The sequence below is a fragment of the Macaca nemestrina genome, chromosome 10 (genome assembly GCF_043159975.1).
Source record: "Macaca nemestrina isolate mMacNem1 chromosome 10, mMacNem.hap1, whole genome shotgun sequence".
NCBI classification, from domain to species: Eukaryota; Metazoa; Chordata; class Mammalia; order Primates; family Cercopithecidae; genus Macaca; species Macaca nemestrina.
In genome coordinates, this window is record NC_092134.1 from 7,356,607 (window position 1) to 7,382,357 (window position 25,751).

Sequence of the window (25,751 nt, forward strand, 5' to 3'; positions counted from 1 at the left end):
GTCAGTGTTTTTCTTTATCTTACCTTTTTTATGTACTCAAACGATCACTAATCAAACCCCAGATGCCTCATAGTTCACTCCTGCACCATATCTGAAGATGCATAAAAGGTTTTTATGTTACTGAAAAAGCACATTATTCAAGTCACACTGAGGATCTCTGAAAAATCAGGAGAGCTTTGCACTAGATTAAAATCCTGGTAGGCAACATAGTTGTGAAATGCATTAGAAACATGGATATAATTATTTTTGCCCCATTCAGCTATAATTTTGTAGAATGAATGTGGCATTTCACCATGGTCTTTTGACTCAGCACTTGGGGGTGGCCTCTCTAATGTGCATGCTTCAGTAGGTTGAGCATTAGACCATTTAAGTCCCCATTTTACTTCACATTTTCAGGATAAGCAAATAAATTGTTGCTGACTTTCTCTCCTGGACAATCAGGGAAATGTATTTATGTATCTAGGTGGAGAGAAGAAAGAGGGATCATAAATCATTTCATGAGCAGAGGACAGAAAATAAAAAGTAGTGTGCAACCTTTGCATTCATACTGCTGAGGGGCAGTGTCAAGCCTGGGCTGCTGGCAGGGCCCCCACCTCAACCAGTGGAGCCACCACAGCCCCACTTTTGCAAGCCAGAAACTAGGACTTACTCTTGTTGCTTCTCTTCCTCACTTGAATCTGTAACTACAACTCAGGCCTCCCTTCTGAGCCCGAGATACACACGTCCAACTGTCTATTTGACATGGTCAAGTGAATGGCTCAAGAACAATGTCAGAAGTGCCCACTTCCAAACTTAAAGAGTGAACTTCCAAGTTGTTTGAGATAAATTACCACCTTCCCTCCCTCCCAGAAAAATGGCACCAATATGAATGTGCTTCCTTGGAAATGGAGAAATCAGCCTTTTACCACCCAATAGCTCTACACTGCAGCTCGCCATGGAAACCAAGGAGAAAATGGCTAATGGGACACTTAAGACTCACCCTGCATCCTCAGCCACAGGGATGGATCCTTGTCACTTCCACTTCTCAACACCAATGATGTCTTTAGGAATCCTTAAGTATAATTAATGTAGGCTACTCATTGGGAGATCTGCTGAAATCGTTGAGACTTTGACTTGATAATCCTAGTCCACAAAGCAATGAACAAGGATTGCTGGAGAGTTACTGGAGTCTGGCTAAGTTCATTTCTGGAGCTCCTTTCCTATCCTGTCAGAACTTAGCAGTCTAAAATCTTTTTCCCTCCAGGCCTAAGATAGCAGTGGATAGAGCTACCATTAGGCTGATAGCTAATATGTCTCTCATGCCCAAAATTCCAGGGGGAGCTGAATATGGCATTTCTTTAACTTTTCAAATTAGAAAAAAGAATCTACTTCTATCCCTCTTTTTGCTTTATTTTATAAAAAGAGAGAGAAGAACAACAATGAAGCAAGCAAATGAGCTGTATTTTAGAGCACTTTTGAGGCAGTTAAATCTGCTTCATTGTGCCCAGTTCTGTAAATAATCAGAACAAGATTTCCATTTAGAGCAGAAAACGGAATGGAGGATCATGTTCTTATTTTTAATAGATGTTGACACAATGCTGAGCCTGACTGCCATCCATTCAGGTACTCAAGATGTGGAAGCCCCATTATAGAGAAATATCTGCCTTCCCAAGGAAGCACTGCACTAGGAGAAGGTGAAGGCTCAGTAAGACCTCTAATTTCCCCTGAACTCACTGCCTGTTCTGCCTGTGGCATGCAGACTACCTCAAGAGAATGAAGTCCCCCCAACCCTGCTCAGAAAAAAAGAGATTGAGGTCCCCTATGACTTAGAAACCTGCAGTGGATACATTGGGGAGTTCTGCTCTCACTTCTCCCTAGCTCAGGTGGTTATCACTTATTGCTAGAATTTTCTCAGTCCAACATTCCATAGTGCAGACCTCAACCCTCCTGCATTTATGTAAAATTATGGTTCTCCCTTGTTTACTGCTACCCAGCTACCCCCAATCACACTTCAAATCACTCTGAATCACATCCCACTGGAGAGAACACACCGGTTTTGGAAACTGTGAAGCTGTTTCTATGTTAATAAGGAATAAATAATGTAATTGTCTGCATCCTTTCAGAGCACTACAGACTTAAACCTGCCCCATCTTTTAGGAAGCGATGTAGAGCCCATATGGAAAAAATTAATTAATTAAAAACATAACAAAGTAAGAGGGCTTAGCAGTTCTTTATGTTGATTATCTTTTGAGTTTTTTCTCCTGCGATATGCATACCCTTAAAAAAGTGTATGCCCTCCATTTTAAGTAATTCAATTAAAACAGCACAAATAAGGCTAATCATATTGAGTACTAAGACTTGAGGTATCTAACAATGTACAAAGGATATATTAGATATACAGAAACCAGAGTTTCTCACTCCATGGTCTCACCAATTACAGATGACCATCAGTATTTGTGGATTCCATATTTGCAAACTCATCTACTCCCTAAAAGTTATTTGTAACCCCAGAGTCAGTACTTGCAGTGCCTTTTTGGTCATTTGTGGAATTGCACAGAGAGGGGAAAATTTTGAACCACCTGCCATGCACGCATCCCCAATTGAGGTCAAGCAAGTACTCGCTCTGCCGTCTTGTCTCAGCTCTCATACGAAGACCAGAGCACGGACAATACAGAGGGCAGTGGAGCGCGGTGTCCGAAGCCTCAGCTTGGGCGCTGGATGCAGCGGGACAGAATCTGAATGCCTGCTCTGGCACCTGTCAGTGAGGCAGCCTCAGATAAGTCAACTAACACTTCCAAACTTCAATATTTCCTTTGTAATAGAAGATTATAGACTATTCGAAATGTGTGTGTGTGTGTGTGTGTGTGTGTGTGTGTCTATTTCTCCTACAAGCAAAGGTTCAGTACTCACTAATTCAGTGTTCACAGGGATTTTATAACTATCTCAAATGATGAGAACAAGACAGCTCACACTTGTACAGGACCTCATCGCCGCCACACTCTCCTTTCAACGCAGTAAGTCCCATGGTGACGCCACAAGGTGGGTGTCATGAGCCTCATTTTACCTGTACTGAATCCAGCGTAAAGAAAGGTACTGCCTCTTGCACAGCATTTTGCATATATCAACACTGACTGCTGACTGCTGGCCCAGGGCTGTCTCCTCTGCTTGATTACCTCTGTCCTCTCCAGGGACTTCTTGTGCTATGCCAGATACAATCCAAATGCCTTACAGGGGCCTACCAGGCCCCAATGCCTTGGACCTGCTTCCTTCTCTGGCCTCACCTTGCATGCCCTCCCTACCTGGCACAGGTCCTTCTTCATGGGTCTTCACTGCTCCCCTGAGCTCTCCTAGGCTTAGCCCCCTCCCAAGGCCATGCCATGGTCTTCCCAGGAATGTGATCTGATGTCCATAACTGGTTTTCTACTGCCCAGTCAACTATGCACCAGCACCTCTGCCCGACACACATACATTTTCCTCTTTTCTAATATTAAAAAGGTTTTCTTCAGGAAATCCACCGCCCTCCATTCACCACAGGCCTCCCTAACTCCATCATTAAACCTCCATCCTCTTTGCCAGTGATTGGTTTAGGGGAAAGCACGTGCTATTACTCTGGCCAATGAGCTGTGAGAAGGCTACTAGGGCTTCTGGGAAACATCTCCTTGATCAAAGAGACTCACCGAAAGTGGCGCCTCCTCCTCCCACCGGATGTTGTCGCGTGGGAACTGACGACAGGAACTGCTGCAGGGATCCCAGAGCCCTGAGGGAGCCAGCCGTGGGCCAGGCTAACCCTGGGAGCTAAGGAACCTGGGCCCTTGATGACCTAGAGGAGCCGCTGGAGCAGCCCACCTGGACCCCCCGACTTTGAGGCGTTTTATCAGGTGATTATTGTTCTTGTGGCTAAAGCCAAATTGGTCTATGTGGTTTTGTTACTTTTCACCAAAAGGATTATAAATGACATAGGACTGCATCTCAAATGCCACCCCTCAGAATGCATTCCCTGAGTCACTCCTAATTTAAACTTGGTACCCGCCTCTGGTCACTATTTTCCTGTATCTAACTTGCTGTGTGTGCTACTGTGTACACTAAATGTACAACATGCTCCATTACTTAGACTCTTCATATTGCTGATATCATGTCACTTACACTGTATTAATCGCACCAGATTGCTCTGTTATATAATGTACTCCTTCACAATAATTACCACTCTCCTAATGCTCCTGGTTGTTTTTTATGTATCTTCCCCACCTGATGGTAATCTGCTTCATACCATGAACCTTTCTCCTTTTCCCTGCTGTCTCTGCTAATAGCACAGTGCTGGGCACATAGAAGTTATTCAATAAATAGATGCTGAGTGTGTGAATGAATATGTCACAGCTGTTTCCTCTGAGACCCATTCATTTCTGTACACCACCACCAGTAGTGAGTGTATCTGTAAGAAGGCAAAGAAGGTGACTTACACAAGGTTATCATGGCAATGGCATTAAGAAAAATGCAAGTGATTTCATATATTATGAGAGAAGACCAGAAGGAACAAAGCTGATAAATGTGAGGCCTTGGATTCCCAGTAGTCAATTTGGCCTTTTAACTGAGAATTAAGATCTCTGTGTATGAGATACATGTGTGTTTTATTGGCAGGGGAAGGAGGGATGTGGGGAGATGACAGGAAGACATAGCAAAATAAAGATCAGAGTCAGATTCCCATCACTCATCTAAATGATACCTTCAGGGCTCTCTAAGCCCCAAGAGGAACATCGAAAACCAAATGCTGTCAATCCTAATTTAAGAAGAGCTGAGGACAGGAACATGGAGATTGAAAACAGATGATTTGTGTCATGTTAATCTATCAGCATGTGTGAGATGGCCTGTAAATGTCATCCTGGGAAAGTTGCCTTTAGAGGTTAATATTTTTACTGTCAAATTACACTTCTGCAACTACATTGCTTTATAATAAAAGAGGCTAAAAGGGGCTCTCCAGATGTGAATATGTTTCCTTTGGGTATCTTGTAAGACACAACATTTACTTCATGTTCTATTTTTAAAAGAAGCAAGAATTTAATCTGTGCATCAGCCACCCTCTGTGTTTGCCACACTGTTGACCCATCTGCCTGCACTGATGGGAGGCTGACTGTGCACTGGGCTTCCCTCATGACCCCTCTCCCAACCCGAGACATGAGCCGCTATGTTAGAAGAAAAAAAATGCTACAGAATCGGGTAGTATGTTTCTCACAAACTTACAAACAATGCTGAAATTCTATATTAAAATAGGGAAAATAATCAAAACTATGTAGCGAAAACCCTTTGATATTCACTTATCATCTGAATCAAACACTTTGTATGTATTACTGAGTTTAATGAAGCGTACCATGTCTGAGGCACAGTATGTACTCAAAAATATTTATTTTACCTTGAGTTTTTAATTAATAATAAATGCCAAAGGAATAATAATATCTATCATGTATTAAGTTCTTACTATGAACCCTGCATTGTTTTCAAAATTTTATGTAGAATTATACCCATTCACCTCTCCAAATACTCTGCACATTACATTTTTGTCCCTATATTATGGAGGGTAGACTGAGGCCAAGGAGAGGCTGCTAGTTAAGGGATCACAGCTAGTGAAAGGCAGAGCATCGTTTCCCACTTAGTCTCTCTGTGCCCGAGGCCTCCTCAGCACTGTGTTATGGCTTCAGTGCAACCCAGGCAAGGAAGACATGGCCCTTCCTCCAGAGGACCACAGGCTGATTGGGCAAGGCAAGACCTAAATACACACATCAGTACTTTTTATCAACCAGATTGAGTTGTAATTTATGTGGAATACAGTGTATCCGTTTAAATGATAAAGTTCAATGAGTTTGGCAGTGTCCACCCATGAAAACACTACACAGAACATTCTGTCACCCCAAAAACAGATCCTAATGCGTGTTTTCAGTCCATGGCTCCTTCTTCTCCCGGCCCCAGGCAACCACTGATGTGCTTTTCACCACCACAGACTGGTTTCCATTTTCTAGAATTTTATAAAAATGGAATCACGATATGCACTCTTTATGTCTGGTTTTTTTTCACAAGTATGATGATTCTGAGAGTCATCCTTATTATTACATGTGTCAGTGGTTACCCTGGGCTCTTTTCCCTGGTTGCTTTCAGCCACAATGATGGAGGAGTTTCTACAGCAGTTTTTTGTTGTTGTTGTTGTTGTTGCTGTTTTTGTTGTTGTTTTATTTTGAGACAGAATCTCGCTCTGTCACCCAGGCTGGCGTGCCGTGGAGCAATCTCAGCTCACTGCAACCTCCACCTCCCAGATTCAAGCAATTCTCCTGCCTCAGCCTCCTGAGTAGCTGGGATTACAGGCGCACGCCACCAAGCCCGGCTAATTTTTGTATTTTTAGTAGAGACGAGGTTTCACCATGTTGGTCAGGCTGGTCTCAAACTCCTGACCTTGTGATCCAGCCACCTCAGCCTCCCACAGTGCTGGGATGACAGGTGTGAGCTGCCGTGCCCAGCCTCTCCAGCAGTTTAATTTGCCCACTTTATTGCTGCAAATGCAGGTGTCCTCAGGACAAAGGCCACCAAATCAGGAAAATTTGCTGTTCTGGTCATTTTCTCCAAGTTTGACTCCCCTCCAAAATACTCTTGCTTTTGTTCACTCTTCAGAGATTTTTATTTTTTAATTTTATCCTGAGTTCATGGTTGTAATCTATGGAAGGACTGTCTGTTCTCAGGACTAATCTCAGGACTGTGGAACGTACCACAAAACAATATTTAATTAGTACTTTTCACATTCCTTCGAGTAAACCCCCATGTCCAGGGGAAGCTTAGAGGGAAGTTCAGTGCCACAGATTGAGGTCCAGAGACCTGGGTCCTCACCTCAACCCTTCCCTTCAACACTTCTGAGCAAGTTGCTCCCCAATCTCTGAGGCTCAGATTCTGCACCTGTGAACCTTAAGGAACCTAAACTTTCCAGCTCTGACATTCTGTTGTTTGGAAGGGTTAGAAACCAAGCTCAGAGTTTCAGTATATTTTGTTACAATGTAACCTTTCTCTGCCTGAGATCCTTCATCTATAAAACAGGAATGAACATCCATTCATTCAATAAATATTTATTTACTATTGACTAAGACTCAAGAATTGTCCTAGGTGCTGAGAGTAGAGCAATGAGGAATAGAGTTCCTGTTCTTATGAAACTGATAGTCTAATTAGGGGAGACAGACAAATTAAACAACCATGTAGATATATAACATAATACCAGGCAGTGAAACAGGCTTGAAAGAAAAAATAAAGCACGGAAGAGAATGGACAGTGATGATAGAGTATGTTATTTTAATTAGAAGAGGAAAGAAAGGGCCCTTTGGAGAAGTAACATTTGAATAGAGACCTGACTGAAGTGAGGAACGGAGTCATGGGGACATGCAGAAGATCACTCAAACCAGAGGAAACAAGAAGTATGAAGGCCCTGAGACAGGAATGTTCCTGCCATATTTAAGGGCCAATAAAAAGGGGAAAATAGGTGAAAGCGAATGAGCAAAGATCAGGGAAATGAGATCAGAGAAGAAGGCAAGGGTTTGGATTTTACTCCTGTAAGTGTAATGAGATGTTCTGTCGTGTTTGGAGCAAGAAAGTGGCTTGAGCTAACAAAATTAACAGGATACCTTTGGCAGGTAGGGAGACCATTCAGGGGCTTACTCAACCCATCCAACAGAAATGTGAAGGTGGCTTCAATCACAGTGGTAGTGACAGAGGTGATGAGATGGGATTTGATATTGAAATGGATTTTGAATGCAAGTGAGAGGGAAAAGTCACACAGGGTTTCTGAGTTTTTGGCCAACCAAAAGAATGCAGTTCCTAACCCTGTGATAGGAGAAGGCAGCACAAGATGTGTATTTAGGGAAGAGAGAAAGAACCCAGACTTCAGTTTTGAAAATGTTGAATTCAAAATGCTCATTAGAAATATGAATGAAAATGTTAAGAAGTTGGATACATGAGTTTAGAGGTCAGGGAGAGAGGTTCAGAGTTCAAGCTGTGAAAGGAAAATAATCCTAGGGACCCCAAAATCACTAAGCTAAAGGGAAAGGTCAAGCTGGGAACTACGTAGGGCAAACCTGCCTCCCATTCTATTCAAAGTCACCCATCTGCTCACTGAGATAAATGCGTATCTGATTGCCTCCTTCGGAAAGGCTAATTAGAAACTCAAAAGAAGGCAACAATTTTTCTCTTATCTACCTATGACCTGGAAGTCCCCTACCCGCTTCAAGTTGTCCCCTGACTTTGCTTCCAGTTATCCTCCCTTTCTGAACCAAACCAATGTTCATCTTACATATATTGATTGATGTCTCATGTCTCCCTAAAATGTATAAAACCAAGCTGTGCCCTACCACCTTGAGCACATGTCATCAGGACCTCCTGAGTGTGTGTCATGGGCATGTGTCCCTAACCTTGGCAAAACAAACTTTCTAAATTGACTGGGATTTGTCTCAGATATTCAGGGTTCAGAAAGCTAAAGAAATAAGTTCAGATCTCTCATCCTCTCTCTATGTTGAGTATCCTCCGATCCCCTCTATATGTTCAGTTCATTCTTAGTTTTTGTATATTTAAAGCAGCCTGGATTATTCTCTGATAAAAATCAGAGACAAAATCAAGACAGCCAGGTCCCCAGTTTCGACTCAGAAATGTAGAGCACCGAAAAGCATTTCTCCCCCCGTTATCAAACTACAAATTAATATTTTTAATTAAGTTTGAGAACTGTGGCTGCAGGGTAACAAACTAACCTGCATTCTGGAGAAAGACATGATCCTGCAGGGAGAAATATGTATTAAGCATTTGCTTCCCTGGGGTAGACATTGCTGAATGCCACATAAGCTGATAAGGATTCAAGTAAAACTTTTAGATACATTTCTATGGAACAAATGTGGACTATTGTGAGAGTGTAAAGACCCTGGGGACTGTAAATACAGGGGAGTTTACACCCTCTTGAAGGTCCTAAGAATCTCACCAGACACTTAGACAGAAGATGTGAGATAATCTCGAGACAGCTGCCCTCATGATCCTGGCTACAGAGAGAAACGGCAGTCAGTGCGAACTCTCTGCGGTTTCATCTCTTCTATTTTCGCTATGGGACAAAAGTCTTAGTCTTCAGGCAGAAGTATAATAAAAACTGTCAATCAGGATACTGTGGAAACTCATTGCATCTAAAGGAAAGGAAAAGAAACAGCTCTACCCTGAGGGAGGGATGAGAATACATGCTAGACACACTACAGCTTGAAGAGGGGTAGGAGGAGCACCTTGGAAAGCCATACACTAGAGGCTAAGTGCTACAGTGTCTACCAAGCCTAATGCTTAATCGGAACCTCAGAGAATTTGGCCCTGGTCCTCCACTAGGCTAAGAAGCACCAAGTAAAAATAATAGGGAATACAATTAGGAGAGCTACAAGAAACAGATTCTCTCTTGGGCACATTGGAAATACTCAAAGTCAAGAAGGAAGCAGACACTGAGAAAATAACCTCTGGAAAATCGCTCACATTCTAAGTGCAAGGAATCGCTAAAGGAATTTCAAGCCCACAGTGCACTGAGGGTAACCAAAATAGCAACCAAACCTGGGGAAGAGGAAAGCAAGATGGTGAAACAGAAGGCTCCATCGACCATCCCTACCACAAGGACACCAATTTAGCAACTATCTACACACCAAAAAAGCACCTTCATGGGAACCAAAACTCAGGTGAGCACTAACAGTACCTGGCTTTAACTTAATATCACTGAAAGAGGCACTGAAGAGGTAGAAAAAGGAATCTCGAATCACCACCACCACCCACACCCCACTCCCAGCAGTGGCAGTGTGGTGCAGAGAGCATTTCAGTGCTCTGGGGAAGGAAGAGCACAGAAATTGTGAGGCATTGAATTCATTGCCACCCTGTTATAGCAGAAAGAGAAACCAGACCAAATTTGCTGACACCCACCTACAGAGGGAGCATTTAAAGCAGCCCTAACTTGTTAATGATCACCATTCTAACTGACATGAGATGGTATCTCAGGATACAACAGATGCTGAAGAGGATGTGGAGAAACAGCAACGCTTTTACACTGTTGGTGGGAGTGTAAAATAGTTCAACCATTGTGGAAGACAGTGTGGCAGTTCCTCAAGGATCTAGGACCAGAAATGCCATTTGACCCAGCAATCCCATTACTGGATATATACCTAAAGGATTATAAATCATTCTGCTATAAAGACACATGCACACGTATGTTTACTGTGGCACTGTTCACAATAGCAAAGACTTGGAACCAACCCAAATGTCCATTAGTGATAGACTGGATAAAGAAAATGTGGCACATATACACCATGGAATACTATGCAGCCATAAAAAAGGATGAGTTTGTGTCCATTGCAGGGACATGGAGGAAGGTGGAAACGATCATTCTCAGCAAACTAACACAGGAACAGAAAACCAAACACTGCATGTTCTCACTCATAAGTGGGAGTTGAGCAATGAGAATACATGGACACAGAGAGGGGAACATCACACACTGGGCCTGTTGGAGGTGGGTGGCTAACGGAGGGATAGCATTAGGAGGAGAAATACCTAATGTAGATGACAAGTTGATGGGTGCAGCAAGCCAACATGGCATATGTATACCTATGTAACAAACCTGCACATTCTGCACATGTACCCCAGAGCTTAAAGAATGAATCTATGAATAAATAAAACCAGCCCTAGGTAGAAAGGAATCTCCAATCCCAGCAGTCCAAACTTGAATTTCTGCAATCCTTAACCACTGTAGGCTAAAGTGCTCTGTGTTCCTAAATAAACTTGAAAGGCAGTCTAGTCCACAAAGATTACAACACCTAGGCAAGTCCTAGTGCTGAACTGGGCCCAGGGCCAGTGGACCTGGGGGCACATGACCTACTGAGACACCAGCTTGGGCAGCTAAGGGAGTGCTGGCATCACCCTTCCCTCACCCCAGGCTGTACAGCTTACAGTACCACAAAAGACCCCTTCCCTCCACTTGAGGAGAGAAGGAAGAATGGGAAGAACTTTGTCTTGTATCTTGGATAGCAACTCAGACACAACAGAATAGGGCACAGATCAGCGTCCTGAGGCCTCTTTTCCATGCCCTAGCTCCCAGATAACATTACTAGACATACCCTGGGCCAGAAGGGAACCCACTGCCTTGAAGGAAAGGACCCAGTCCTGGCAGCATTTATTACCTACTAGCTGAAGAATCCTTGGGTCCTGAAAAACCAGCAGCAATATCCTGGTAGTACATCAAGGGCCATGGGTAAGCCTCTGAGATTTGCTGGCTTCAGGTGAAACTCAGCACATTCCCAGCTGTGATGGTTACAGGACAAGACTCCTGCTTAAAAAAAGCAGAGGGAAAAGTACAGAATTTCTCTTGCACCTTAGGTGGCAGCTTGGCCACACATGGGTAGAGCACCAAGTGGGCTCTTGGGGCCCCCAATTAGAAGACTTGCTCTTGGATGGCATTTCTGGGCCTGCTATGGGCCAGAGGGGAGCCCACTGCCCTGCAGGGTGAGCCTCAGGCCAGGTAACCTTCACTACAAGCTGACTGAAGAGATCTTGGACCTTAAGAGCACATGGGCAGTAGTCTGGCAGTACTCTCTGTGGGCCTGTGGCGGTGGTGGCCCCAGGGTGAGGCTTCTTTGCATTTGGAAAGGGGAAGGAAGAGTGGGAAGGACTGCGTCTAGTGCTGTGAGTGTCATCTCAGCCACAGTGCAGTAGAACACCAGGTAGACTTCTAAGGTTTTCGAATCTAGTCCCTGGATCCCAGACAGCACCTCTGGACCTACCCAGGACCTGAGGAAACTCACCATCCTGAAGGAAAGGGCAGCAACCTAGCTGACTTTGTCACCTTCTGATTGTAGATCCCCAGGGCCTTGAGCAAACATAACTGGTAACCAGGGAGTGGTTACAGCAGGCCTTGGATGAGACCCAGTGCTGTGCTGGCTTCAGGTCTGGCCCAGCAGAGTCATAGTGGGAGTGGCCACAGGGGTGCTTATGTCACTCCACTCCCAGCTTCAGGTGGCTCAGAACAGAGAGAGAGAGACTCCATTTGTTTGGAAGAAAGGAAGGGAAAAGAACAAGAATCTCTGCCTAATAAACCAGAGAATTCTCCCATATCTTAACTAAGACCATCATGGGGGTACCACTATGAGTCTGCAAGAAACATAGCATTACTGGGCTTGGGGTCCCCCTTAAAGCAGAAACAGCTTAGATCACAACACCTAAGTCCTTTTGAATACCTGGAAAGCCTTCCCAAAAAGAACAGGTACAAACATGTCCAGGTACTAAAGACTATAATAAATACCTAACTCTTCAATGCCCAGACACACTTAAACATCTACAAGTATCAAGACAATCCACGAAAATCACCAAATGAACTAAATGAAGCACAAGAGACCAATCCTGGAAAAACAGAGATATGTGACCATTCAGACACAGAATTCAAAATAGCTGTCTTGAGGAAACTCAAAGAAATTCAAGATAACACAGAGAAGGAATTCAGAATTCTATCAGATAAATTTAACAAAGAGATTGAAATAAAAATAAGCAGAAATTCTGGAGCCGAAAAATACAATTGACATACTGAAGAATGCACTCGAGTTACTAATTAGCAGAATTGACCAAGGAGATTCAAGAAAGAATCAGTGAGCTTGAAGACAAGTTATTCGAAAATATATCTCCAGAGGATACAAAATTTAAAAAAAGAATAAAAATCAAGGAAGCACACCTACAAGATCTATTTTCTTGTAGCACACCTACAAGAAAATAGCCTCAAAAGGACAAATCTGAGAGTTATTGGCTTCGAGGAAGAGGCAGAGAAAGAGATAGGTAGAAACTTTATTTAGTGGGATAATAACAGAGAACTTCTCCAACCTACAAAAAAGTCACTACCCAAGCACAAGAAGGTTATAGAACACCAAGAAGATTTAACCCAAAGAAGATTACTACAAGGCATTTAATAATCAAACTCTCCAATATCAAGGATAAAGAATAGATCCTAAAAATAGCAAGAGAAAAGAAACAAATAACATATAATGGAGCTTCAATACATCTAGCAGCAGAATTTTCAGTAAAAACCTTAAAGGCCAGAAGAGAGTGGCATGACCTATTTAAAGTGCTGAAGGAGGAAAAAAAATATCCTTGGCCAAAATATCCTTCAAACATAAAGGAAAAATAAAGACTTTCCCAGACAAGCAAAAGCTGAGGGATTTCATCATCAGGCCTGTCTTATAAGAAATGCTAAAGGGAGTATTTCAATCAGAAAGAAAGGACATTAATGGGCAATAAGTAATTACCTGAAGGTACAAAACTCACTAGTAATAGTAAGTACACAGAAAAATACAGAATATTATAACACTGTAACTGGGATGGGTAATCTACTTTTATCCTAAGTAGAGAGACTTAATAATGAACCAATCAAAAATAATAACTGTAACAACTCTTCAGGATATAGACAGTACAACAAAATATAAACAGAAACAACAAAAAGTTTTAAAGTGGGGGGATTAAGTTAATGTGTAGAGTTTTTATTAGTTTTCTTTTTGCTTATTTGTTTATGCAAACCATGTTAAGTTGTTATCAGTTTAAAATAATGGGTTATAAGACAGCATTTGCAAGCTGCATGGTAATCTCAAACCAAAAAACATGTAACAAGCATAAAATATAAAAAAGCAAGAAAGTAAATTGTATCACCAAAAAAAAAAAAAAAATCACCTTCACAAGAAAGAAATGAGAAGGAAAGAAAGAAGGAAGACAAGAGTACAAAAAAACAGAAAACTAGTAACAAAATGGAAGGAGTAAGTCCTTACTCAATAATAACATTGAATGTAAACTGATTAAACTCTTGAGTAAAAAAAGAGTGGCTAAATGGATAGAAAAAGAAAGGCCCATTGATGTGTTGCCTACAAGAAACACATTTCACCTATAAAGACACACACATAGACTGAAAATAAAGGGATGAAAAAAGATATTCCATGCCTATGGAAACCAAAAAAGAACAGGAGTGGCTGCACTTATATCCGACAAATTGACTTCAAGACAAAACTCTAAGAAGAGACAAAGAAGGACACTATATAATGATAAATGAGTTAATTCAGCAAAATAATATAACAGTTTTAACTAAATATGCTCCCAACACTGGACTACTCAGATATATAAAGCAAATATTATTGGAACTAAAGAGAGAAACTCTAATACAATAATAGCTGGACACTCCAACATCCCACTTTCAACATTGGACAGACCTTTCAGACCGAAAATCAACAAAGAAACATTGGACTTAATCTGCACTATAGACCAAATGGATCTAATAGATATTTACAGAACATTTTATCCAAAGCCTACAGAATATACATTCTTTTCCTGAGCACGTGGATTATTCTCAAGGACAGACAATATGTTAGGTCACAAAACAAGTCTTAAAACACTTTTAAACATTTGAAATAATATTAAGCATCTTCTCAGACCACAATGGAATAAAACTAGAAATCAGTAACAAGAGGAATTTTGGAAAATATGCAAATACATGGAAATTAAACAACATGCTCCTGAATGACCACCAGTGGGTCAATGAACAAATTAAGAAAAGAAATTGAAAAATTTCTTAAAACGAATGTTAATGGAAACACAACATAAGAAAACCTAAGGGATACAGCAAAAGAAATGCTAAGGGAAGTATATAGCTGTAAGTGCCTACATCAAAAATGAAGAAAAACTTCAAATAAACAATTTAATGATTCATCTTAAAGAACCAGAAAAGCAACAGCAAACCAAACCCAAAGTTAGCAGAAGAAAAGAAATAAAGATTGGAGCAGAAATAAATGAATTTAAATTAAATAAAACAATACAAAAGATCAATGAAACAAAAAGTTGTTTTTTTAAGAATGAGATCATGTCTTTTGTGTGAACATGGATGAATCTGCAGGCCATTATCCTTACCAAACTAACGCAAGAAGAGAAAGCCAAACACCACGTTCTCACTTATAAGTAGCAGCTAAATGATGAGAACTCATGTACACAAAAAGGGAACAACAAACAGTGGGGCCTAATTGAGGATGGAGGATGGGAGGAGGAAGAGGAGCAGAAAAACATATTGCGTACTAGGCTTAGTACCTGGGTGAAAAAATAATCTATACAATAAGCACCCATGATACAAGTTTACCTATATAACAAACCTGCACATATATCCCTGAACCTAAAATAAAATTTTTCTAAAATTGGTTTTTTGAAAAGTTAAACAAAATTGACAAACTTTTAGCCAGAATAACTAAGAAAAAAGAGATAAGATCCAAATAAACAAAATCAGAGATGAAAAAAGAGACATTACAACTGATACTGCAGAAATTCAAAGGATTATTAGTGGCTACCATAAGCAACTATACATAAATAAATTGGAAACTCTAGAAGAAACGGACAAATTCCTAGACACATTTAACCCACCAAGATTGAATCATGAAGAAATCCAAAACCTGAACAGACCAATAACAAGTAATGAGATCCAATCTGTAATAAAAAGTCTCCCAATAAAGAAAAGCCTGGGCCCTGAGGGCTTTACTGCTAAATTCTACCAAGTATTTAAAGAAGAATTAATACCAATCCTATTCAAACTATTCCAAAAAACGGAGGAGGAGGGAATACTTCCAAATTCATTCTACAAGGCCAGTATTTCCCTGATACCAAAACCAGACAAAGACATCAGAAAAAGGAAACTACAGGCCAATACCTCTGGTGAATGCTAATGCAAAAATCCTCAACAAAATACTAGCAAACTGAATTCAACAATACATTAGAAAGACGATTCATCATGACCGAGTGGGATTTATCCCTGGGATGCAAGGATGGTTCAACATATGCAAATGAATTAATGTGATACATCATGTCAACAGAATGAAGGATAAAAACCATATAATCATTTCAATTGATGCTGAAAAAGCATTTGATAAAGTTCAATGTCTCTTCATGATAAAAACCTTCAAAAACCTGAGTATAGAAGGAACATACCTCAACATAATAAAAGTCATATACCACAGACCCACAGTTAGTATTATACTGATTAGGGAAAAACTGAAAGCCTTTCCTCTGAGATCTGGAATATGACAGGGATGCCCACTTTTACCACTGTTATTCAGCATAGTACTGGACGTCCTAGCTAAAGCAATCAGACAAGGGAAAGAAATAAAGAGTATCCAAATTGGAAAGGAGAGGTTAAATTATCCTTGGTTGCAGATTATGTGATCTTATATTTGGAAAAACTTGAAGACTCCACTAAAATACTATTAGAACTGATGAACAAATCCAGTAACACTGCAGCATACAAAATCAACATACAAAAATCAGTAGCATTTCTATATGTCAACAATGAACAATCTGAAAAAGAAATTTAAAAAATAATCCCATTTACAATAGCAATAAATAAAATTAAATTCCTAGGAATTAACCAAAGAAGTAAACAATCTCTATACTGAAAACTATGAGATACTGATGAAAGAAATTAAAGGGGATAGCAAAAAATGGAAAGATACTCTATGTTCATGGGCTGGAAGTATTGTTAAAATGTGCATAATACCCAAAGCAATCTACAGATTAAATGCAATCCCTATCAAAATACCAATGACATTCTTCACAGAAATGAAAAAAAAAATCCTAGAATTTATGTGGAACCACAAAAGACCCAGAATAGCCACAGCTATCCTAAGCAAAGAGAGCAAAACTGAAGGAATCACATTACCTGACTTTAAATTACACTACAGAGCTATAGCAGCCAAAACAGCATGGTACTGGCATAAAAACAGACACATAGACCAATGGAACAGAATAGAGGACCAGAAACAAATCCACACACCTACGGTGAACTCACTTCCAACAAACGTGCCAAGAACATACGCTGGGGAAAAAACAATCTCTTCAATAAATGGTGCTGGGAAAACTGGATATCCATATGTAGAGAAATGAAACTAAACCTCTATATCTTACCATATACAAAAATCAAATCAAAATGGATTAAAGACTTAAATCTAAGACCTCAAACTATGAAACTACTACAAGAAAACATTAGGGAATCTCTCCAGAACACTGGTCTGGGCAAAAACTTCTTGAATATTATCCCACAAGCATAGGCAACTAAAGCAAAAATGTGCAAATGGGATCACGTCAAGTTAAGAGGCTTCTGCATGTCAAAGGAAACAATCCACAAAGTAAAGACACAACCCACAGAATGGGATAAAAATATTTGCAAACTATTCATCTGACAAAGGATTAATAGCCAAAATATATAAGGAGCTCAAACAACTTAATAGGAAAAAAAAATCAAATAATTCAATCAAAACATGAACAAAAGATTTGAATAGACATTTCTCAAAAGAAGACATACAAATGGCAAACAGGCATATGAAAAGGGGCTCAACGTCACTGATCATCAGAGAAATGCAAATCAAAACGACAATGAGATATTATCTCACCCCAGTTAAAATGACTTTTATCCAAAAGACAGGCAATAACGACTGCTAGCAAGGATAGAGAGAAAAGGGAACCCTTGTACACTGCTGATAGGAATGTAAATTAGTACAACCACTGTGGAGAAAAGTTTGGAAGCTCCTCAAAAACCTAAAAATTGAGCTATCATATGATCCAGCAATCCCACTGCTAGATAAATATGCAAAAGAAAGAAAATCATTACATCAAAGAGATATCTGCACTCCCACATTTGTTGCGGCACTGTTGACAATAGCCAAGATTTGGAAGCAACCTAAGTGTCCATCATCAGATGAATGGATAAAGAAAATGTGGTGCATACACACAATGGAGTACTATTCAGCTATAAAAAAGAATGAGCTCTTTTCATTTGCAACAACATGGATGGAACTGGAGATCATTATCTTAAGTGAATAAGCCAGGCACAGAAAGACAAACATTGCATGTTCTCACTTATTTGTGGGATCTAAAATTCAAAACAATTGAACTCATGAAGACAGCAGAAGGATGGTTACCAGAGGCTAGGAAGGGCAGTGGGTGTTGTGGGGGAGGTGGGGATGGTTAACAGATACAAAATAATAGAAAGAATAAAACCTAGTATTTAATAGCACAATAGGGTGACCATGATTATAGTCAATAATAATTGAATTATACATTTTAAAATAACTAGAAGAGTATAACTGGATTGTTTGTAACACAAAGGATAAATGCTTGAGGGGATGGCCACTCCTTTCTCTCCATGATATGATTATTACACATCATATGCCTGTATAAAAACATCTCATGTTCCTATAAATATGTACCATAAAAATTAAAAATTAAAAAAAATTGTTTAAAAAACCCTCAAACCTAGCCCAACTTCTGACTACATTAACAGAAACCCCAATATTATAGGCCTACTAGAAAGAAACGTATACACAACTCTAATCATAAAAAGGATTCATCTCAGTATCTCCTGAGATGAAATATGTGATTTCATATATGAATATGTGATTTCAAAAGGTCTATCTTTAAATGAAAAGTACAAAGCTTACCAAAAGTCAAGACAAAACACACCACCAGGGAGAAAAAAAAAAATCAATAATTAGAACTAGACTCAGATATGATTCAGTTGTTTGGACTATCAGACAGGAAATTTCAAATAATTATGATGAATATGTTAAAATCTCTAGTGGAAATGATAGGCGACATAAAGGCGAAGATGGGTAATTTCAGAAGAGGTTAAAACAGTAAGAAATAATAAAATGGAAATTCTAGAAATAAAAACACATAGTAGCAAAGATCTTGATGTCTTGACTTACTCATCAGTAGACTAGGCAGAGCCAAGGAAAGAAGCAGTGAATTTGAAGGTAATCAATAGGAATTACCCCAACTAAAATACAAAGAGAATAAGAGTGACAAAGAAAAGGAAAAGGGCATCCAAGAGCTGTGAGAGGGTCAAATGGTCTAATGTACATGTAATTGGAATCCCAAAAAGAGAGATAAAACAGGGCTCAAAAAATATTTGAAAAAACTATATAACCAAGATATTTCCAGAATTACTGGCAGTCACCAAACCACAGATCCAAGAAGGTCACGTGAAACCAAAGAGGACAATTATAAACAAAACAAACACATAGGCATATAATATGCAAACTGCTGAAAACTAAAAACAAAGAGAAAATCCTGTAGGGAGCCAAAGAAATAAGACATGAACTACAGAAGAAGATGGATAACAATTACAGCAGACTTCTTGTTGGAAATCAGGAAAGCAGTAAGACAATAGGATGGCATCATGAAGATTCCGAAATAAATAACTATTGCCCTATGGTTCTATATCCAGCCAAAAAAAACCTATCAAAAATGAAGGTGAAATAATTATTTTAGACAAAAGCTAAGAGAATTGCTAACTACCTTAGTACAATCACTATGGAGAAAAACTTGGGAGTCCCTCAGAAACCTAAGAATTGAGCTACCTTATAATCCAGCAATCCCACTGCTAGGTGTATTCCAAAAGGAAAGGAAATCAGTATATTGAAGAGATACCTGCACTCCCATGTTTGTTGCTGCACTGTTGACAGTAGCCCAGACTTGGAAGCAACCTCAGTGTACATCAACAGATGAATGGAAACAAACACCTAGGCACGTCATACTTAAACTGGTGAAAACTAAAAGGAACATATAAGACATATTAAAGAAAGTCCTTCAGGCAGAAAAAAAGAAGGTATCAGTTGGAAATCTAGATCTACACTTAAGAATGGAATAATTTAAGGAAGAATAAAATTCATTTTTTCAGAGTTGTAATTGTTCTGAAAAATTAGCTAATTATCTAAAGCAAAACTAATAACAATGTATTGTGTATTAATATTAGTAACAAAAGTAAAAATAAAATATACCAAAATAGCACAACCATATTTTACGGGCAAAAGACTTAAAAACATTTCATTAAGGAAGATGATTTACAGACAGCAAATCAGTACAGAAAAAAATGCATAACAGCAAGAATTATCAGGGAAATACCAATTAAAACCACTAAGAGATAACACTACAAACTCATTAGAATGGCAAAATAAAAATATTTCAATACCATATGTTGTTGAGAGTGTGGATCCGCAACAGGAATTCTCATTCATTTTTGGTAGGAATGAAAAGTTGTACAACTACCTTTGAAAACAGTCTGGCAATTTATTATAAAGTTAAATATTCACTTTACTATATGATCCATTAATCCTACACCTAGGTGAACTGAGAACATGTTTGCACAAAAATTTTTATGTGAATGTTTATAGCAGATTAGAAACAGCCAGATGTCCTTCAACAGGCAAATAGATAAACTGTGGTAAATCCATGCAATGGAATCCTACACAGCAATAAAAAGAAACCCACTATCAATTCACACAATAACATGGATGAATTTTCAATGTATTTTTTAGGGAAAGAAGTCAAATCCAAAAGACTGCATATTATATTATTCCACCTATGTCCTGTCCCGGAAGAAACAAACTGTAAGAACACAAAATGAATCAGTGGTTGAGAGAGGTGAGAGTGATGTTAACTAAAACGGACAGCATGACAGAATTTGGAGAGGGCGTGACAGAACTGTTTCTTCAGGTTACTGTGATAGTGAATATATGACGATGCATCGAAACCCATAGAACTGCATAGAAACTACACACAAAGCAAATTTTACTTTGTACATATTAATCCAAACGTCAACCACGATGTTTGGAGGATCTGACTGAAGCAGGTGGGGGAGAAAGGCACTGACCTGACTAACTCTGGAAAACATTGTTCTGACCAGATATGGCTGAAGAAAAAGGACCGCACACAAACACTGGGCTCTAGTAAGATCATGAACACAAACGCAAACATCATAACTAAATTTGAGTGGCAATTTTTGAGTCTCCTGTCAATGGTATAGGATGATATGTTTTTAAAGATTATTTTAGAAACGAATATGCAAAGTCAAATAATTATCACAGTGAGCTCGAGGACAGTAAGTCCATGAACCTTGGGGCTTGAGGAATCCCCAGTCACCTTTGTATCTTCTCACGCTAAGACCTAACCTGTTAACACATCTCTGCCCTTGCTGGACGGTGATATAAGTCCTTTGAAGACAAGGTTGTTGCCTTATTTGATTTTCTGCACCCCAAGGTCATGGATGGAATCTGGAACATTGTAGACATGCAAGAATGGTGCAGAGTAAATGAGATGAAGTGGGCTGTCCAGGATCATACAGCTGGCAACTGGCAGGTCCTGGGAGCCCCTCCCTGCCCCTCACCAGCACTGGAAGTCACTCTCAGCCCCTATTTCCAAGAGATCTCCCTATCTCAGCCCTTAAAGGTCTGATCATGATGCTTTGCACTTGGCTACATTTCTTTTTATCAATTCGTATTCACGCAGGTCCATCTGGCTTCCATGATTGGGCTTTGGCTGGGACATGCCATTTCTTCATCTCTCTCTGGTGGTTTGCTCAGTGCTGAGCCTGTAACTGACTGAATGTCCAGGCCTCCCAGCCAGTATGGGCCTTGGGGCAGGGTGGGCAGAATGGGGATCACTGCACTGCTTTCTCTTCCCATCTCATTCAACACACTTCCATCAAAGAATCTTAACATCTTGGCGCTGAATGAGAACTCAGAGGTCTGATCTGTGCCCATTTAGTGGAGATGTAGCCCAAAGAGGAAAAGTCACTGTCTTAAAGGCATAGAGTTCACACTGAGTGTGAGGCTAAAATTCAGACCTGCCTTGGGGCCAGCGATGTTATGTGGTGGGCTCTGGGCAGGACTCTGGGGACACAAAGTGAATCAGAGAGGCGATGCCCTGCAGGAAGCCCAACTAAGTGAAGGCGACAGACTCAAGTGCAAAATATTGTAAAATACAATGATTAGTAGGACAGTAGGGTTTACTTAAAAGATGAGTAGACTCATCTTATAAGATGCCAGGACTCAGTGGCTGTGTTCAGCCCAACCCAACTACAAGAAGGGGCTGATACTCATCTCAATTTGAGATTCCCAGGACAACTCTGTTCCAACAAGCCTCAATGACCCCCACAACCTGACCTTATCTCACTCCCTATTAGATGGCACCAGCATAGAGCACAGACAATCTCTGGAATCTGCTTGGTAGGACTCCCCTAGGAAGACAACAAAATATTCTTACCCAAGGAGAAAAAGCCCTGTCCAAACCACATGGAACAAGGTTTGATTCTACCTTTATAGTCAAGTGTTACCAAAATGACATTTTTGGTCATTTTTTTAAAAATTAAAATTAAAAGGACATTTTTTAATGATAAGTGGTCAATATATTAGGAAGAAATAGCAATTATAAATATATGTTCACCAATAGCCCCAAATCTATGAAGCAAAAATGGACAGAACTGAATAAATAGAAAATTCAACAATACTAGTAGGAGTCTTGAATTCCCTACTTTCATGATGAGTAGGACAACTAGAAAGAAGATCAACATGGAAATAGAAGACTCAAACCACATTATAAATCAGTTTGACCTAACATATCTATAAAATACTCCACATAACAACAACAAAATATATATTCTTCTTAAGTGCACAAGGAAATGCTCCATTATAGACCATAATCTAGGCCATGAATCCAGCCACAGTTAAATGAATCAAAATCATACAAAGAATGTTGTCAGATCATAATAAACTGAAATCAGAAATTTAGAAAATGTAAATAAACTTGAGAAATTAACAAATATTTTGAAATTAATACACTGCTAAATAACCAGTCAGCCAATAAATAACAAGGGAAACTAGAAAACATTATGAGGTTAATGAAAATGAAGACACAGTACACCAAAATTACGGGATGTAGCTAACATAGTGTTCAGATGGAAACAGTAAGAATATAAGTAGTTAATGCTTATATAAAAATATAAGTTCTCAAATTAATAACCTAATGCTCCACCTTAAGACAGTGGAAAAGAAAAGCAAACTAAACCTAAAGCATCATAAGAAAGGATAAAATAAACATTAGAGCTGAATTAATGAAATATATCATTTAAAAAATAGAGAAAAATCAGCAAAACCAAAAGTTGGTTTTTAAAAAATATCAACAAAATTGATAAGCCTTTATCTGGACTCACCAAGGAAAAGGGAGAAAAAAACCCAAGTAGTTTAAAAAGTCAGTAATGAAAGAAGGGACATTGTGACTAACTTTACGGAAATAAAAACAAGTTGTAGATAAATGTTATGAATACGTGTGTGCAAACAGATTGCACAACCTAAGAGGAAATGGTCAAATCCCTAAAAAGATGAATAAAAATTGGTGAAACTGACTGAGAGAGAAATACAAAGTCTGAATAGGCCTATGACAAGTACACAGATTAGATTAGTAATCAAAAATACTAAGAAGAAAAACCTACAAAGAAAAGCCAAGCTCTAGATATCTTCACTGGTAAATTCCACAAAATATTGAAGGAAGAATTAACACCAACCCTTGACAAATTCTTCCAAATAATAACAGAGGAGGGAAATCTTCCTGGATCATTCTATAAGGCCAATTTCATCCTGGCATCAAAACCAAAGAAGTCATATAAAAGGAAAATTCCAGATCAGGATATCCTATGAATATAAATGCAAAATTCTTCAAAAAAATAATAGAAAACCAATCCAACAACATATAGCTTCATATATTTATTTTATTTTTTACCACTTGTTGAAAAGGCAATTCTTTTCTCCCATTGCATTGCCATTGGTTTATATATAAAACCAATAATGGTTAAATAAAACATACACAAACACACATACACATACACACAGAAAGTGTATATATATACACACAGAGAGAGAGAGAGAGAGAAAGAGAGATTTTACACCAAAACCTACTGGGATTTATCCCAGTATCCCAGGAATGTAGGGTTAGTTTGATATCAGAAAATCAATTAGCAAAATGAGCATATCAATAAAGAACAAAAACACATGATCAACTCAATGGACACAGAAAAAGCACATGACAAAAGATACAACCAACCCATGTTAAAAACTAGCAACAAATTAGGAATAGAAGAGAAACTCCTCATTCTGATAAAGGGCATCTACTAAAGCCCACAGCTAACATCTAACTTAACAGCGAAAGTTTGTCACTAATGATGATCTTACACCACCATAAGATTAGCAAGAAGATAAGATATCTTCTCTCACCATTTCTATTCAACATTGTACAGGAAGTTCTAGCCAAGAAAATTAGGGAAGAAAATGAAATAAAAGGTACCTACAAATTCAATGTAATTTCTACCAAAATTCCAGCTTTTCTTTTTTAACAGAAATTGGTAAACTAATTCTGTTACTCATAAGGAAATGCAACAGACCCAGAATAGCCAAATAACCTTGAAAAAGAACAAAGTTGAAACTCATACTTTCTGATTTCAAAACTTTCTAAATCAACAGAGTGTGGTATTGACATAAGATATACAGATGATTCAATGGAATAGAAATTAGAGTAAATAAATAAACACATTTATGATCTGATGTGGTTTGGCTCTGTCCCCACCCAAATATCACCTTGAATTGTAATCACCAAAATCCTCATGAGTCAAGGGCAGGACCAAGTGGAAGTAATTGAATGATGGGGATGGTTTCCCCCATGATGTTCTTGTGATCATGAGTGAGTCTCAGGAGACTAATGGTTTTATAAGCATCTGGCATTTCCCCTGCTGGCTCTCATTTCTCTCCCCTGCTGCTCTGTGAAAAGGTGCCTTCCACCATGATTTTAAGTTTCCTGAGGCCTCCCCAGCCATGAGGAACTGTGAGTTGATTAAATATCTTTTCTTTATAAATTACCCAGTCTCTAGTATTTCTTCACAGCAACATGAGAACAGACTAATACATGGTCCATTGATTTTTTTTTCAAAGCTGCCACAGCACTGCAATGGGAAAAAAGAACTGCCTTTTCAACAAGTGGTGAGGGGACAATTATGTAACCATTGGCAAAGAAAAAGAAGTTATCTTTATTCAAACCATATATAAAAACTAAATGATTAAAGATCTAAATATAAGAGCTAAAGCTATAAAATATTAGAAGAAAATGTGTAAAACTTTATGACCTTTGATTAACCAATGGTTTCATAAATATTACATCAAAAGTACAATTGAATAAAAAGTTAATTGGTTAAATTTAGATTTGGTCAAAACTGAAAACCTTTGTTCTTCAAGGAATACCATCAGGAAAATGAAAGGACAACCCATGGGATGGGAGAAAATATTTACTGATCATATACCCGATAAAGATTTATATCTAGAGGCCGGGTGCGGTGGCTCAAGCCTGTAATCCCAACACTTTGGGAGGCCGTGACGTGCGGATCACGAGGTCAGGAGATCGAGACCATCCTGGCTAACCTGGTGAAACCCCGTCTCTACTAAAAAATACAAAACACTAGCCGGGTGAGGTGGCGGGCGCCTGTCGTCCCAGTTACTTGGGAGGCTGAGGCAGGAGAATGGCGTAAACCTGGGAGGCGGAGCTTGCAGTGAGCTGAGATCCGGCCACTGCACTCCAGCCCGGGCGACAGAGTGAAACTCTGTCTCAAAAAAAAAAAAAAAAAAAAAGATTTATATCTAGAATATATAAAGAGACCTCAAAACTGAGAAATCAAAAGATAACTCAATTTTTAAATGGGCAAGGATCTCAATATACATTTCTCCAAGTTGTATTGTTCATAAAAATCCAAAAATGCTTAATATCATTAGCCATTAGAGAAAAAGAAGTCTAAATTACAATTTGATGCCCCTTGACACAGACTGGAATGGCTATAATTAAAAAGATAATACATTTTGGAGAGGATATGAAGAAACTGG

General features: G+C 39.2%; 1 protein-coding gene across 12 annotated transcripts in view; it reads right to left on the reverse strand.

Moving 5' to 3' along the window:
* Positions 1–25,751, reverse strand: part of LOC105493580 (transmembrane protein 132B) — a 504,000-nt gene that overhangs the window by 14,867 nt on the left and 463,382 nt on the right. Inside the window, exons 1-2 of one of the 12 annotated variants that reach the window (XM_011761386.3) lie at positions 980–12,988; positions 24–91 (exon numbers count right to left, since the gene is read on the reverse strand). The exons of 10 other annotated variants lie outside the window; for them this stretch is intronic. The gene's annotated coding sequence lies outside the window, so the exon portion shown is untranslated. Of the gene's footprint in view, positions 1–23; positions 12,989–25,751 lie in introns of those variants that run through there. One more of the 12 variants, XM_071070812.1, reaches the window with a different exon arrangement.